Genomic DNA, 12974 nt, shown 5'->3' on the forward strand with positions numbered 1-12974 from the left:
AATCATTGATCAGCTGCCTCCTGCACGCCTCACACGGAATTGAGCCCGCAACCCGGGCACGTGCCCTTGACTGGAATTGAACCTGGGACCCTTCCGTCCGCAGGCCGATGCTCGATGTTATTTCTTGACCTGGGTGATCTTCACGGCACAGGACAGTGTGATCTTAAATCCTTGTAAAGCATCCTGGCAGCTCCAGCCTGTCCATCATTTTCAAACTCAACAAGTGCAATGCCCTGCCTCCCAGGTACCAGAGGCACTTTCTTGAAACCAGGGAACTGGTTAAACAGCACGGAAAGCACCACCTCATTGTTAAGGAATAACGTCGAGTTGGGAGGGTCACCTGGGACCTGCGGGTCTGGTGTCGCATTTCCAGGGTGTTCGCTGAACGCTGGTGCTCGCAGGTCTGGCTTCGTATTAGCAGTCTTTGCTGCCTCTTCCAGTTTGGGCTTTTTTTTCTTTTCTTTGTCAGCAAAGGTCTTACACGTTTTAGATGCTATATCAGAATCTGTTTTTCAATATTGCATCCACATCGGTTTCCCCTACACTGGAAATCCGTGTAACTGTCTCAAAGGCATGCGTGGATGAGCCCAGTTTAGTATTTAGATACCAAACATGGCAAAGGCTTACCCCCTCATCCTCGTGGTCTTTAAAGCCACTATATCTACCACATGGCCAAACAGAAAATAGGGCATCCAGGGATCGCGTCGATTCTTTTTAAGTTTTGCCATTCATATTGTCGATATACATTGTATGGTTTGGTCGGATAGCCAGCTTTTGGGTTAAACTGTTCAGATAGCCCGAGGCCAGTATGGTGTCCCATAAATACCAAACATTGGGGAGATTTGATGGAGATTTTATGTTGTTTCCACCCCAGCTATCTACCAAAATGGGACGTCATGGCTCCCTGAAGAGGAACCAGCAAAGCTTTGGAGGTGGGGCTGGTACTGAGTGACTTCGGGAGCCCTTTCAGCAATACTGAGAATGCTCGAAGGAAAGCGTTTCTAAGAACGTGGCCTACACGAGCATTCTCTAGAACACACGCTTTGAGGAGGAGATTATGCATATTTATTACAACTGGAATTCTAATGACCTTCTTCTTTTGCACAGACAGGAAAGCCCGCTCTCCCACGCTGCTGACCGGCTAGCTGCGAGCCGGTAAGTGGACAAGGGTTCTTCTTTTCACACTCCAGGAAGTCCCACTGGCTTGAACTTCCTGGAATCAATATTACGGAAGGACGCGTTTCGCAGTAACTGAAAGCTGTGGAAGTGGAGAGATACTGGGTGAGGGCAGTGCTGCTGGCTTGCAGCATGTAAGGAAACCTGTTTTGTAAGGAAAACGCCCTGCCTGAGAAGGGGGTCAAAGCTGATTGATGCTGCAGACATTTGAGCACCTGCTTCATGTGGGCTTTTTTCCGGTTGTCCTTCTTGTTCTCCGCGCTCTAAGAAACTGGATGTGGACGGAATGTTCAGAATCTCTCTTCCTTTTTGGGATTGTAGTTTGTAGGCCAGCATAGATTCGTTTATTAGAAATGAACTTATTGCCGAAACCGGTTTGGCTCAGTGGATAGAGCGTCGGCCTGCGGACTGGAAGGTCCCGGGTTCGATTCCGGTCAAGGGCATGTACCTTGGTTGCGGGCACATCCCCACTGGGGGGTGTGCAGGAGGCAGCTGGTCGATGTTTCTCTCTCATCGACGTTTCTAGCTCTCTATCCCTCTCCCTTCCTCCCTGTAAAAATCAATAAAATATATTAAAAAAAAAAAAAAAAAGAAATGAACTTACTGCCCTAACCCGTTTGGCTCAGTGGATAGAGCGTCGGCCTGTGGATGGAAGGGTCCCAGGTTCGATTCCGGTCAAGGGCATGTACCTCGTTTGCGGGCACATCCCCGGTGGGGGGTGTGCAGGAGTCAGCTGATCGATGTTTCTCTCTCATCGATGTTTCTAACTCTCGCTCCCTCTCCCTTCCTCTCTGTAAAAACATCAATAAAATATATATATATATATATATTTTTAAATGAACTTACTGCCTGGCCAGAGTGGCTGAGTTGGTTGAGCATCACCCTGCAGTTGCCGGTTCGATTCTCAGTCAGGGCATATGCCCGGGGTTGCAGGTTTGATCCCCGGTTGGGGCACATACGGAAGGCAGTCAGTCGATGTTTCTCTTTCTCTCTCTCTCCCCGCCCCCCCTTCTTTCTCAGCATGTCCTCAGGTGAGAATTAAACAAACAAAAACAAAAAATGAACTTACCTGTGCCCACTTTAACTTTACACCCTGCATGGCACAGGTTTGCAGCATCTGTGCTTCCGCACAGAATGTCAGGCTTTGTCATTATTCCCTGGTGGCATGGGATGGGGAAGAAGAGGAAGGTGACTTTATTAACATGATCTTATTAATATATCAACTGGCCGTACAGAATCTTCATTTTATATTTGAGGAAACCGAGGCTCAGAGAGGTGAAGCAGCTTGTCCTTGGTCACACAGCCAGGTGGCATCTGGGAGCTCAAACTAAGACTGAAGATAAGTCTCCTGCTGCCCTCTTACTTAGTGTTTTTATTTGTGATAAAAGACTCGACATAAGATCTATCCTCTTAGCTAATTTCTAACTACCACTGACCCTTGAACAACACGGTTTGAACCGCACAGCTCCACTTATACATGGGTTTGTTCAATCAATACTGCAAACACTCTTCCTTCCGATTTTCTTAACGTTTGCTCTTCTCTAGCTTACTTTCCCGTAAGAATACAGTATGTAGAAGTGGGGGATGTGTGTGTGTGTGTGTGTGTGTGTGTGTGTGTGTGTGTGTTTGGATGAGCAGAGGAAAAGAGAAAATGTCCCCATAAAAAAAAAAAAGAATACAGTATGTAATACATACAACAAAGGTGTAAATAGACCGTTTCTGTTATTGGTAAGGCTTTCGGTCAGCAGTAGGCGGTTAGTAGTTAGGTTTTCAGAGTCAGAAGTTGTATGTGGATTTTCAGCTGCGCAGGGGGTCGGTGCCCCAGCCCCCTCGTTGCTCAAGGTCACAGCCTTGGTGACGACAGCTTTGTACCTTTGACCAGTACCTCCCTTTTCCGTTTCTATTGTGATTCTTCCACTATACATAGACTTTCTATACTCCTGCCTGTATTTCTGACATATTTCACGATAAAAACATTTTTATTTTTATTTATTTATTTTTTTGTTTCCATTTTATTTTATTTATTTTATTTTTATTTTTTCAATTGATAAAAACATTTTTAGAGTTGAGGGTTCCTTTTGGGGAAAACGACTTTCGACTGAAATAATGGGCTGAGGGAGGAGTAATTAGGCTGTAAATCCTGGAGATAAATTTCTGTGACGGCGGAAAGCCTCAGTCGAGCACAGAGCAGAAGCCGGAGCTGTGACTGTGAGCTTTGGCCTCCTGCCATCCCGACTCCTGGGAAGGGAGCCCGCCCCCGGGAGGGTGTGTAGTCACGTCGGTGCCCAAGATGAAATCTGTTGAGAGCTGTTTCAGATAAAGAACAAACAAGATATGTACACATAAAATACCTTAATAAAAAAAATTGGAAAAAAAAAAAAGAAGAACAAACAAATCAACGCCGTTTGCCGTTTGTCTCCACAACCTTCCTTCCTCCTTTTTTTTGTTGTTAATCCTCAGCCAAGGATATTCTTCCATTGATTTTTAGAGAGACTGGAAGGGAGGGGAAGAGACAGAGAAACATTGATGTGAGGGAGACACATCGATGGGTTGTCTCCTGCGCTCGCCCAGACCAGGGCCCCGGCTGGGGCGGAGCCTGCAGCCAAGGTACGTGCCCTTGACCGGAATTGAACCTAGGATCCTTTAGAGTTTAGACCTTAAGGCCGACGCTCTATCCACGGAGCCAAACTGGCTAGGGCTCCTTCTTCTTTTTCTTCCCCTGCAGCCGAGTCTAATCAGCTGGTGGTTTGGTGAGTTCACACATTAAAGTTAAAATTTACTCCAATGGAACCTTGCAGGGTCTTTCCCCCTTCTCCCCCCAATCTGCTCCTGCATTTTTTTACCTGCTTCTTCTGAGCTAGAGAGAGGCAGTTTGAAGTCGAAAGGCAGTGCTTTGGCCTAGGCAAGGACATCTGTGTGATTAGCAGCAAAGGGGATGAGGGACAAGGGCCAGGAGTCCTTCTTACCACTGCTTACCAGTAGCCTGTAATGCAGCTGAGGGGGAAAGGGAAAACCTGGAATTACTTCAGGTCTCAAACCTTGAAGGACTCTACTTTCAGATGGCAGATTAAAATCAAGCCAAGTGCATGGTAGATGAGGCTAATGGTGTGGGGTTTTTAAAATATTTTTTTCATTGATTTCAGAGAGGAAGGGAGAGAGATAGAGAGATAGAAACATCAATGGTGAGAGAGAATCATTGATGGGCTACCTTCTGCAAAACCCCCACTGGGGAGCGGGGGAGGGAGATCCAGCCTGCAACCTGGGCATGTGCCCTTGGCTGGCATCGAACCGGGGACCCTTGAGTCCGCAGGCTGATGCTCTATCCACAGCCAAACTGGCCAGGGCAAAGCTAATGATTTTTTCATTGGCACCAGGGCACAATAGATACGGTAATTTGCAGTCCACTTGTAACTTGACATTACAGGCTGAAGGGCAGTAATGTAAGTGGGAGGAGGGAGTTCAGTATTCCCGTCAGCAAATATTTATCGACTGGCAACTGTCAGCCAGCTCAGTGCTTGTTGCTAGGAGTACAGCTCTGAGCCCAACCCCTCGGGCCTTTGCTGGGGCTCGGCGGGAAGGACACAGAGTCCATGAATCCACGAACATACATGCTCATGTAGACACACATGTCACCCTGCAAGTGGTGAGTGCTGTGCGGAGGAAGTGGGGTGAGGGCTGGAGAGGGCCTCTTGTGTGGGTCTGTGGGTCGGGGGTTATTTCCATGGACTGGTCAGGAGGGAAGTGAGAGTGACCCCTGCGGGGCGACTTCTGCCCGTTCTACAAGGTCAGGGTGTAGGGTAACATGCACGTGGCTGCCCTCCTCCTGCGGCTCCTTACTCTGACCCACGTGGGCTACATGCCTTCAATGCCCATCAGTCCAAGGAGGAAAACGGAAATTGACTCCCAAGTTTGCCACTGCCCCTGAACGTTCTACAGCGTCTTCATCAGAACCACATGAAAAATAATGGCACCTGCCCTGGCGAGGTGGCTCTGTTGGAGCGACATCCCGGACTCCAAAAAGGCTGGGTTTGATCCCAGTCAGGGCGCACACGGGAGGCAACCGATCGATGTTTCTCTCCCACATCCAAGTTCCTCTACATCCCTTCTTCTCTCTCTAAACGCCCCCCCCAAAAAAAAAAAACAAACAAACAATAAAAACCTATCCCCAGCCTGGCTGGCATGGCTCAGTGGTTGAGCATCAAACTATGAACCTGGAGGTCACGGTTCGATTCCCGGTCAGGACACATGCCTGGGTGGCAGGCTTGATCCCCAGTGTGGGGCGTGCAAGAGGCAGCCGATCAATGATTCTCATCATTGATGTTTCTATCTCTCCCTCTCCTTTCCTCTCTGAAATAAATAAAAATATATTTATACACACACACACACACACACACACACACACACACTCGGGTGAGGATAAAAGAAAAAATACACCTGGTCAGCCTCTTCCTGGTTGATGGCAGCTCCCTCACACATGTTCCAGCCTCGTCACAGGCCAGGTGGGTGGTCTTACAAGGACACATCTGTCCTCCTGACTGTATGGGAAGGCCCTCCAGGGCAGGGCGTCCCTGCATTGCGCCTGTCACAGGCTCCACCTGTGGGAGGGGTGCCCCAGAACCTCTGCGGGGGTGGGGTTGGGTGTGCAGAGCAGTCCGTGTGTCTGCAGCCCGGAGGCTGAGGCCATCACCACAGGCCATTACCAGTGTCTGTGTGCGGAGCCACCTGCCTTCGCACGTTTTAATTCATTCGATTGCACAACAGCCCTGGGAAGGGAGGTGAGACTCTCATCCTCTATTTTCAGATGAAGAAAGTGGCCACAGAGCGTGGGAGGAAATTGCCCTGCTGCAAGAGAGGGGCAGAGTCGGGCAAGTCTCAGCCACTGAAAACCCTCCTTTAAGGAAGCAAAGAACAGTGATGAGAAGTTTAAAGGTCTAGGGTTGAACACTCCAAGCGTAGTCACCGGGCAAAAACCAGGTGACTCGTGAAAGGAGAGAGGACGTCCGTGCTGGCTGTGGGTCGCACAGGAAAGGCAGTGCGGTGTGTTAATATACTTGTGCAGAGTTCTGCTCAGTGTGCTGTTCTGTGGCTGAAGGAATTCATAGAAATTCATAGGGAGGAAGCGGTCACCCACAATCCCACTCCTCAGAGACCACCGTGTTGCCCTGGCCGGGGGTTTCAGTGGCGAGGGCGTCGGCTCGCAGACAGAAGGGTCTCGGGTTTGATTTCCGGTCAAGGACATGGACCTTGGTTGCAGGCTTGATCCCAGGACCCAGTGGGGAGGCAACCAATTGATGTGTCTCTCTCACATCGATGTTTCTCTCTCTCTCTCTCTCACCCCCACTTCCCCACCTCTACTCTGTCTAAAAAAAAAAAAATGGAAAAAATATCCTCCAATAAGGATCAAAAAGAAAAAGAAAAGACCATCACGTAAACATTTCCCAACATTTGCCTCTTAGGCCTTCCCCTGCTCAGATGGATTGAGGTGGCTTTTGTCCCTGAAGCGTATGTTGGGGTCCTCTTGTAGAGCAAGACCACGTATGACAACAGGAAAACAGGATGTATCAGTTTCCCAGGCTCCATGGCAACGATGACAAACTGGGTGGTTTTCACAGTTACCTCACGTCCACGTTCGGGGGTCAGCAGGGCTGGTTCCTCCCTGGGAGCCGTGAGCAAGGGCCTGGGAGGGACGATCAGAGAGCAGAACACAGGCCCGGAGATCGTGTGTGTGTGTGTGTGTGTGTGTGTGTGTGTGTGTGTGTGTGCTGACACGCACGTATGCGAGTCGTGTGGGAGGCCAGGCCCTGGGGAGAGGAGATGAGCGGCCCCTCCCCCTCCTCCTCCCTCTGTCACGCTCCCAACGCCGACCTCTGCCCCTCCACCACCTGACGCGTCCACACACACGCTCACAGGAAGCTGAGCTTTGGAAACCCTGTTTCACGTGGCCATTCCAGTCCTGCTCAGTGTCTATTCAGACCAGCTGCCTAGAGCACCACACCACACCAGCCCAGCACGGCCACCCTGAGTGCAGATGCGTAAGGACCAGGATCAGCTTTTTTAAAAATATATTTTTATTGATTTCAGACGGGGAGAGAGAGATAAGCATCCATGATGAGAGAGAATCTTTGATCAGCTGCCTCCTGCACCGCCCACACTGGGGATCGGGCCTGCAACCCGGGCATGTGCCCCGACCGGGAATCAAGCTGTGACCTCCAGGTTCATAGGTCGACAGTCAACCACTGATACCGCTTGGTGGTGGCCAGTGATGGAAGCACAAAGGACTGCCGGGCCTCAGGCCTGGCGCAGGGGCGGTGGAGCTGGCAGGTGGGGTGAGGCCTGGGAGACAGGGTGAGCTGCGAGGGGCAGGGCTCGGGGTGCCGGGAGCGGCCCTGGCCTCGGGCAGGCGGGTGTGGCTCTCTCTGACTCACCTGCCTCGGCGTCCCCAGTGCGAGCAGCCGCCTGTGGAATGTGTGCTGTGCGCATTGCCGTGCAAAGTTAAGTGTTTTGCTGACTTCAAAAAAAACAATCGAGTCAAAGTCCTAGACACAGAGAGCGGTGGCCAGGGCTGGGAAGGAAGGGGAAGTGGGTCTGGACTTTCAGTTTTGAGGTCCTGGAGATGGGTTGTACAACGTGGATGTGGTTAATGCTACCGAACTGCACGACGGCAAATTTTATGTTGTGTATCTTACCACCATTTAAAAAAAAAATTCCGAAAGAACTCAGACAACCGTTTGTGCAGCGAGCACACCCTGCTATGGTTTGGCACCATTGGGACGTATCCTTCAGCTTTGTGACGCATCCTTTGTCCAACGATCAATCCCAACACCTTGATGTTCCCAGCGGCCGTGGTCACCGTGGCCACCCACACCCAGGCAGCGACAGGGCCTGTCCTGGGACCGAGAAGTGATTCGTGGCTCCAGGCCCAGGGCACTAACGTCCCGTGTCTGCTCTTCCCACAATGGCCGTCGGATGATCCAAACTGGGCTTTGCAGAGTTGGGAAGCCATAGGCTTCTGAGCCAGCTCCTTCTTCTTTCTTTTTAAATATATTTTTACTGATTTCAAAAAGGAAGGGAGAAAGAGAGAGAGAGAAACATCCATGAGGAGAGAGAATCATGGATCGGCTGCCTCCTACACATCCCCCATTGAGGATGGAGCCTGCAACCAGGGCATGTGCCCCGACCGGGAATCGAACTGTGACTTCCTGGTTCAGAGGTCAATGCTCAACCACTGAGCCACACCGGCCAAACCGCGCCAGCTCTTTAAAATGTTTGGTGATAAATGTGAGCTCCATCCTGCTGGGAGCCAGCGCCAGGCTTGCTGCCCACGTGTCTGGAAGAGAGAGCCTGGGTATTCTCTTTAAAAAAATGCCACGTGTTGGACGAATTAGGAAGGGGGCTCTGAATTCCAGAGAAATGTCCTTTGTAAATCCTTTTTAAGAAACGACCGAGAACTGAGACCTGGAATTGGAGTTTGGCCGGTGACTTTGACAGGTTACTTAGTCTTTCCTGTTTGTGTCTTGGCTGCAACGTAAGGATGATCCGAGCCCTCAGTATGTCCAGGTTAGTTAGTATTCTCTGGGAATGAGCAGGTCCATCTGTATACATCGTTCTTTAGTCCCAACAGATCACTTGGCTTCCTTTAAAAAATATATATATGTTTTTGTTTTAAATATATTTTTATTGATTTCAGAGAGGAAGGAAGAGAGAGAGAGACAGAGAGAAACATCAATGATGAGAATCATTGATCGGCTGCCTCCTGCACGCCCCCTACTGGGGATCAAGCCTGAAACCCGGGCATGTGCCTTTGGCTGGAATCGAACTGTGACTTCCTGGTTCATAGGTCAGCGCTCAACCACGGAGCCACACCGGCCGGGTCCTTTGGCTTCTTAAGATACCTGTGATGTAGGTTCAGGTTCTTCCTCTCCCTGGCTTACGTTATTAGTTCACTCGGCAGACTTGTCCAGAGCCAGGGCCACCCTCGGGGCAGCCAGGTCCGAACAGGTCTGGAGCGATGGCTCTGTTTTCTCTGGAAACGCAGCCAGGAGCCTGAGCGGGGTGCCGAGACGGCGCTTTGCCTCCCCAGCTCTTGGTCTCTGGGATGTTCCCTGGGTTGCGGGGAGATGCCGGGGAGTGGACGGGGCCCAGCCCTCCCCACGGAAGGACACCCTCCCAGTCGCCGTCCTCTGGCCCAACGCCCTCATTTCCCCACGAACAGCAGGTTCCTCGGGGGAGGTAGCTGAAGGAGCGTGTGGGGCCAGGGCTGGGGCTCAGGAGGGAGCTCGTGAAAGCCTCGTTCCGGTTCTGCCACTCCGCAGACATGAAGCTGGCCCACCCCGGGCAGTTACCTAACTTTACTCTCGGGTTCCTCCTCCTCGGAAGGAGGCGACCGTTCCCTGCTTTACATTGTGGGCTTTCCAAGGAGCTCACGATGCTCGATTGGGACATGGCAGTCCTCGCCCCGGTACATGTTCACACTGGTCTCTGAGGCGGTACCGAAGGGGTCAGCGGGGGGACAAGCGTGCGGGAGGCCCCGGGCCCACCTGGGGAAGTGGCCACGTGGCGGCCGAGAGCGCAGGGGTGGCTGGCATCGCACAGAGCTGGGGGCATCCCCTAACAGGAGGGGGTTTGGAACCAGCTCAGGTCCCAAGGACTAAGGAAGATTTGAGATTTGACTTGAGCCCCGGCCTGTGCCTCTGGGGAAACAGCTCCTTCAGTCAAACTGCTGCTGGCCGGGAAGGGCTGGGCTGAGGCCCAGAGAATCGAGTGCTCTCACAGGGAACAAACTCTTTAGTTCATGGAGCTGGTCATCCAGGTCTAACTGTTGGCGACTTCTCCTGCTTTCACTCGTCTGCTTATTGTTGAGAAGGCAGCAGGGAGGAAGAAACTGCTTTTATACAGCTGAGGGCGGAAGGGTTTGAACTAGAATCTGGAGTCGTTTCAACTCTGAGGCGTCAAAGTGGGGTGCAGTGGGGTGAGCCACCCAGTTATTTGTGAGGGTGGTGGGCCCCTGTCTGGCCTGGCGGGCAGTCCCGTGGAAAGCAGAGGTGGAAGGAAGCCCGCCCGGGGCTCTGTAGGTGACCCCGCCCTGGGAGGGAGGGAGACAGCGTGACTTAGACGTGCTCGCAGGGCTAAGCATGGAGCGGACTGCGCAGGCGCTGACCACAGCTCGGGGGCTGGCGCCTGCTGTCAGCGGGGAAGCGGCATCTGCTCAAACAGTGGAAAGGTGACAGGGCGCTTGTGTCGGAGACACCACCAGGAAGGACTCGCCTTCTGGCATGTTCCTGGCCCAGCCTGGAGGGCCAGCAGGTGTCCAGGTGTTTGGTTAGGGTTCAGATGGGAGATTGCTGTCGAGGTTGGGAAGGGAACCAGACTCTCCCTTGTGCCAAACAAAACAAAACAAACACCTCAGCTACTAAATGGGAGGGAATGTGAGGCTTAAACCAAAATAACTGGACAATGATATGCCCTTTCTCTTTTATCTCCCCCGCACCTCGGCACCCATCGATTAGAGAGAGTGGAAGGGAAGGAGGGAGGGGGAGAGAAACATTGATGTAAGGGAGACACCTGGATTGGTTGCCTCCTGAACATGCCCCGGCCAGGGCCAGGAATCGAACCTGCAACCCTTTGGTCCGCGCCACTCCCCCATCCCCCCCCCCCCCGGCGATGCTCTAACCACTGAACACACTGGCCAGGGCCCCTTTCCCTTTTTGACAAGTGAGAGGTTACTCTGGGTCTCACTGGACCCTTCCTGTGGGCCTTTGCTAGCGACCTGAGGGAGGGCGATGGTGGCGGCCTCCTTGGACCAGCCGTCGCTGACCTACAAGGAGTAGAATCCAATGTGGCTGGCGAGTCAATGCCCGGGCCTTTACCGCAGAGCTGCCCTCTGCCTCTTCCCCTAGGGTTACAGATCCAGGATGGGTACCCAGGAACACGGCCTCCGCTTGGCTCCATAGAAAGCTCCTAGTGTCTCTTAGGCTTCTGCCCTTAGAAGAAAATTCTAGGAGTATGCCCCCGCTCCAAGGAGGGGTACTGTCTCTTCATACTAGTATTCCCCTCTGCAGCCTGGTTAAAGAGAACCCCTAGGATACTGTCCTAACCCCTTGCTCCAGGCCACGTGCCAACGCACACGTGCCCAGGACAGCAGCTACCTTCTGAACGGCAGTGCTGTCTTTCCTTGTCCAGTTAGGGGCCTCCTGAGCCGCCTGCCAGTTCAGATGCAACTTGGCAAAGTCCAAGCTGTCCTTTCTCAGCTGACTCTCGCCTTTCGTCATGTGACTCTACCTTGTCATCAATTTCCCACCCAAAAAGCACCTGCAGCGTGACCTGACCTACATATCCCTGTCGTCAGATCCTGCTCCTTGTCCCCATCGGGCTGTCCCTGGTGTCACCACACCCCTTCAGCCTCCCCTGCCAGGTGCCTCCCCACTCACCCTCGCCCTGTCTCAGAGCCGAACATTCCAGGAGGCTGTTAGTGCTCTTGTGTTTCAAAGGGGATTTTTTTCCGGGCCTTCCCGGCCTAAGTCATCCGACTCTCCTTACTGCATTCCAATGACAGGAGGCTTTCCCAACGAGACAAGGAACAATGCATCACCTTCTTCGGGCAAAGACCTCCCAGGGCAGCCGGGCAATAGAATCCAGGCTCCCGCAGCCGTTCAGTCCCTGGTAGTGTGTGCCCTCAGGCTGATTTCTGCAAAATGCCTCCTTTCTTCAGGGGGCTGTCTCCCTCACAGGGCCAATATGGGTTAAAGTGACAAGGTGCACGTACACCCGGTCGAGGGCAGCTGTGCGCCCCTCCGCCCACCCCTCTCCCCCCCCACCCCCCGCCAGCTCCAGCCACATGGAGACTCTCCAGTCTCAGGCGTTGGTTCTTTATTACTGAACTCCGATCCCACGCATATCCCCGCGCCAGAACATCAGCTCCTACATTTGGGACCACGTTTTGTCTTTGTATCCTCACTGCCTAAAGCAGTGCCTGGCCAAGTGCCTGTAGAATGAATGAATGAATGAATGCATGCATGCATGCATTTTGGCTCTGGATTTAAACATTGTTTCACATGAGAATTTCAGGTTGGCCCTTTCCTCCGCTTCTGCTAAGGTACTAAGGCCACGTTGGGGCGAGGCCCTCACTTCATCTGGTGTGCACCAGGAGCTGCAGCTGCCCGCCCATCACTCGTCCTCACCCACTCCATAGCCTGTCTCATCTTGTATGACGATGTGACAGGCACGCCATGGAAGATCAGATCAGTGCCCTCATTAAAGCAGCAGTGCCAAGGTCCTGGCCAACTTCAACAGAGCCTTGTCTGCACCTGCATCCGGGGATGGTGGCCCGGCCCCAGGCGGGAGGTCCTGCCCCTCGGCCACTGCTGCCCCAGCTGAGGGGAGAGTGGAGCAAAGAAAGAAGAGTCTGAAGAGGCTGATGATGTCGTGGGCTTTGGTCTTCCTTTTTTAAGTTTTTGTGTTTTTTTTAAAGATTTGAACCAGGGGCATTCTCGCTTTGGCTCTCTCTCTCTCTCTCTCTCTTTTTTTTTTAATATATTTTATTGATTTTTTTTACAGAGAGGAAGACAGAGGGATAGAGTTAGAAACATCCATCAGCTGCCTCCTGCACACCCCCTACCGGGGATGTGCCCGCAACCAAGGTACATGCCCTTGACTGGAATCGAACCTGGGACCCTTCAGTCCGCAGGCCGACGCTCTATCCACCGAGCCAAATCGGTTTCGGCCTTTTTAAAGTATATTTTTATTGATTTCAGAGAGGAAGGGAGATAGAAACATCAATGATGAGAATCATGGATCGGCTG

General features: G+C 52.2%; 1 pseudogene; it reads right to left on the bottom strand.

Moving 5' to 3' along the window:
• Positions 1-117: 117 nt before the first annotated feature.
• On the bottom strand, positions 118-2327 carry LOC114234527 (U2 small nuclear ribonucleoprotein B''-like; annotated as a pseudogene).
• Positions 2328-12974: the final 10647 nt, after the last annotated feature.

Source organism: Eptesicus fuscus, chromosome 24 (genome assembly GCF_027574615.1).
Source record: "Eptesicus fuscus isolate TK198812 chromosome 24, DD_ASM_mEF_20220401, whole genome shotgun sequence".
Taxonomy (NCBI): domain Eukaryota; kingdom Metazoa; phylum Chordata; class Mammalia; order Chiroptera; family Vespertilionidae; genus Eptesicus; species Eptesicus fuscus.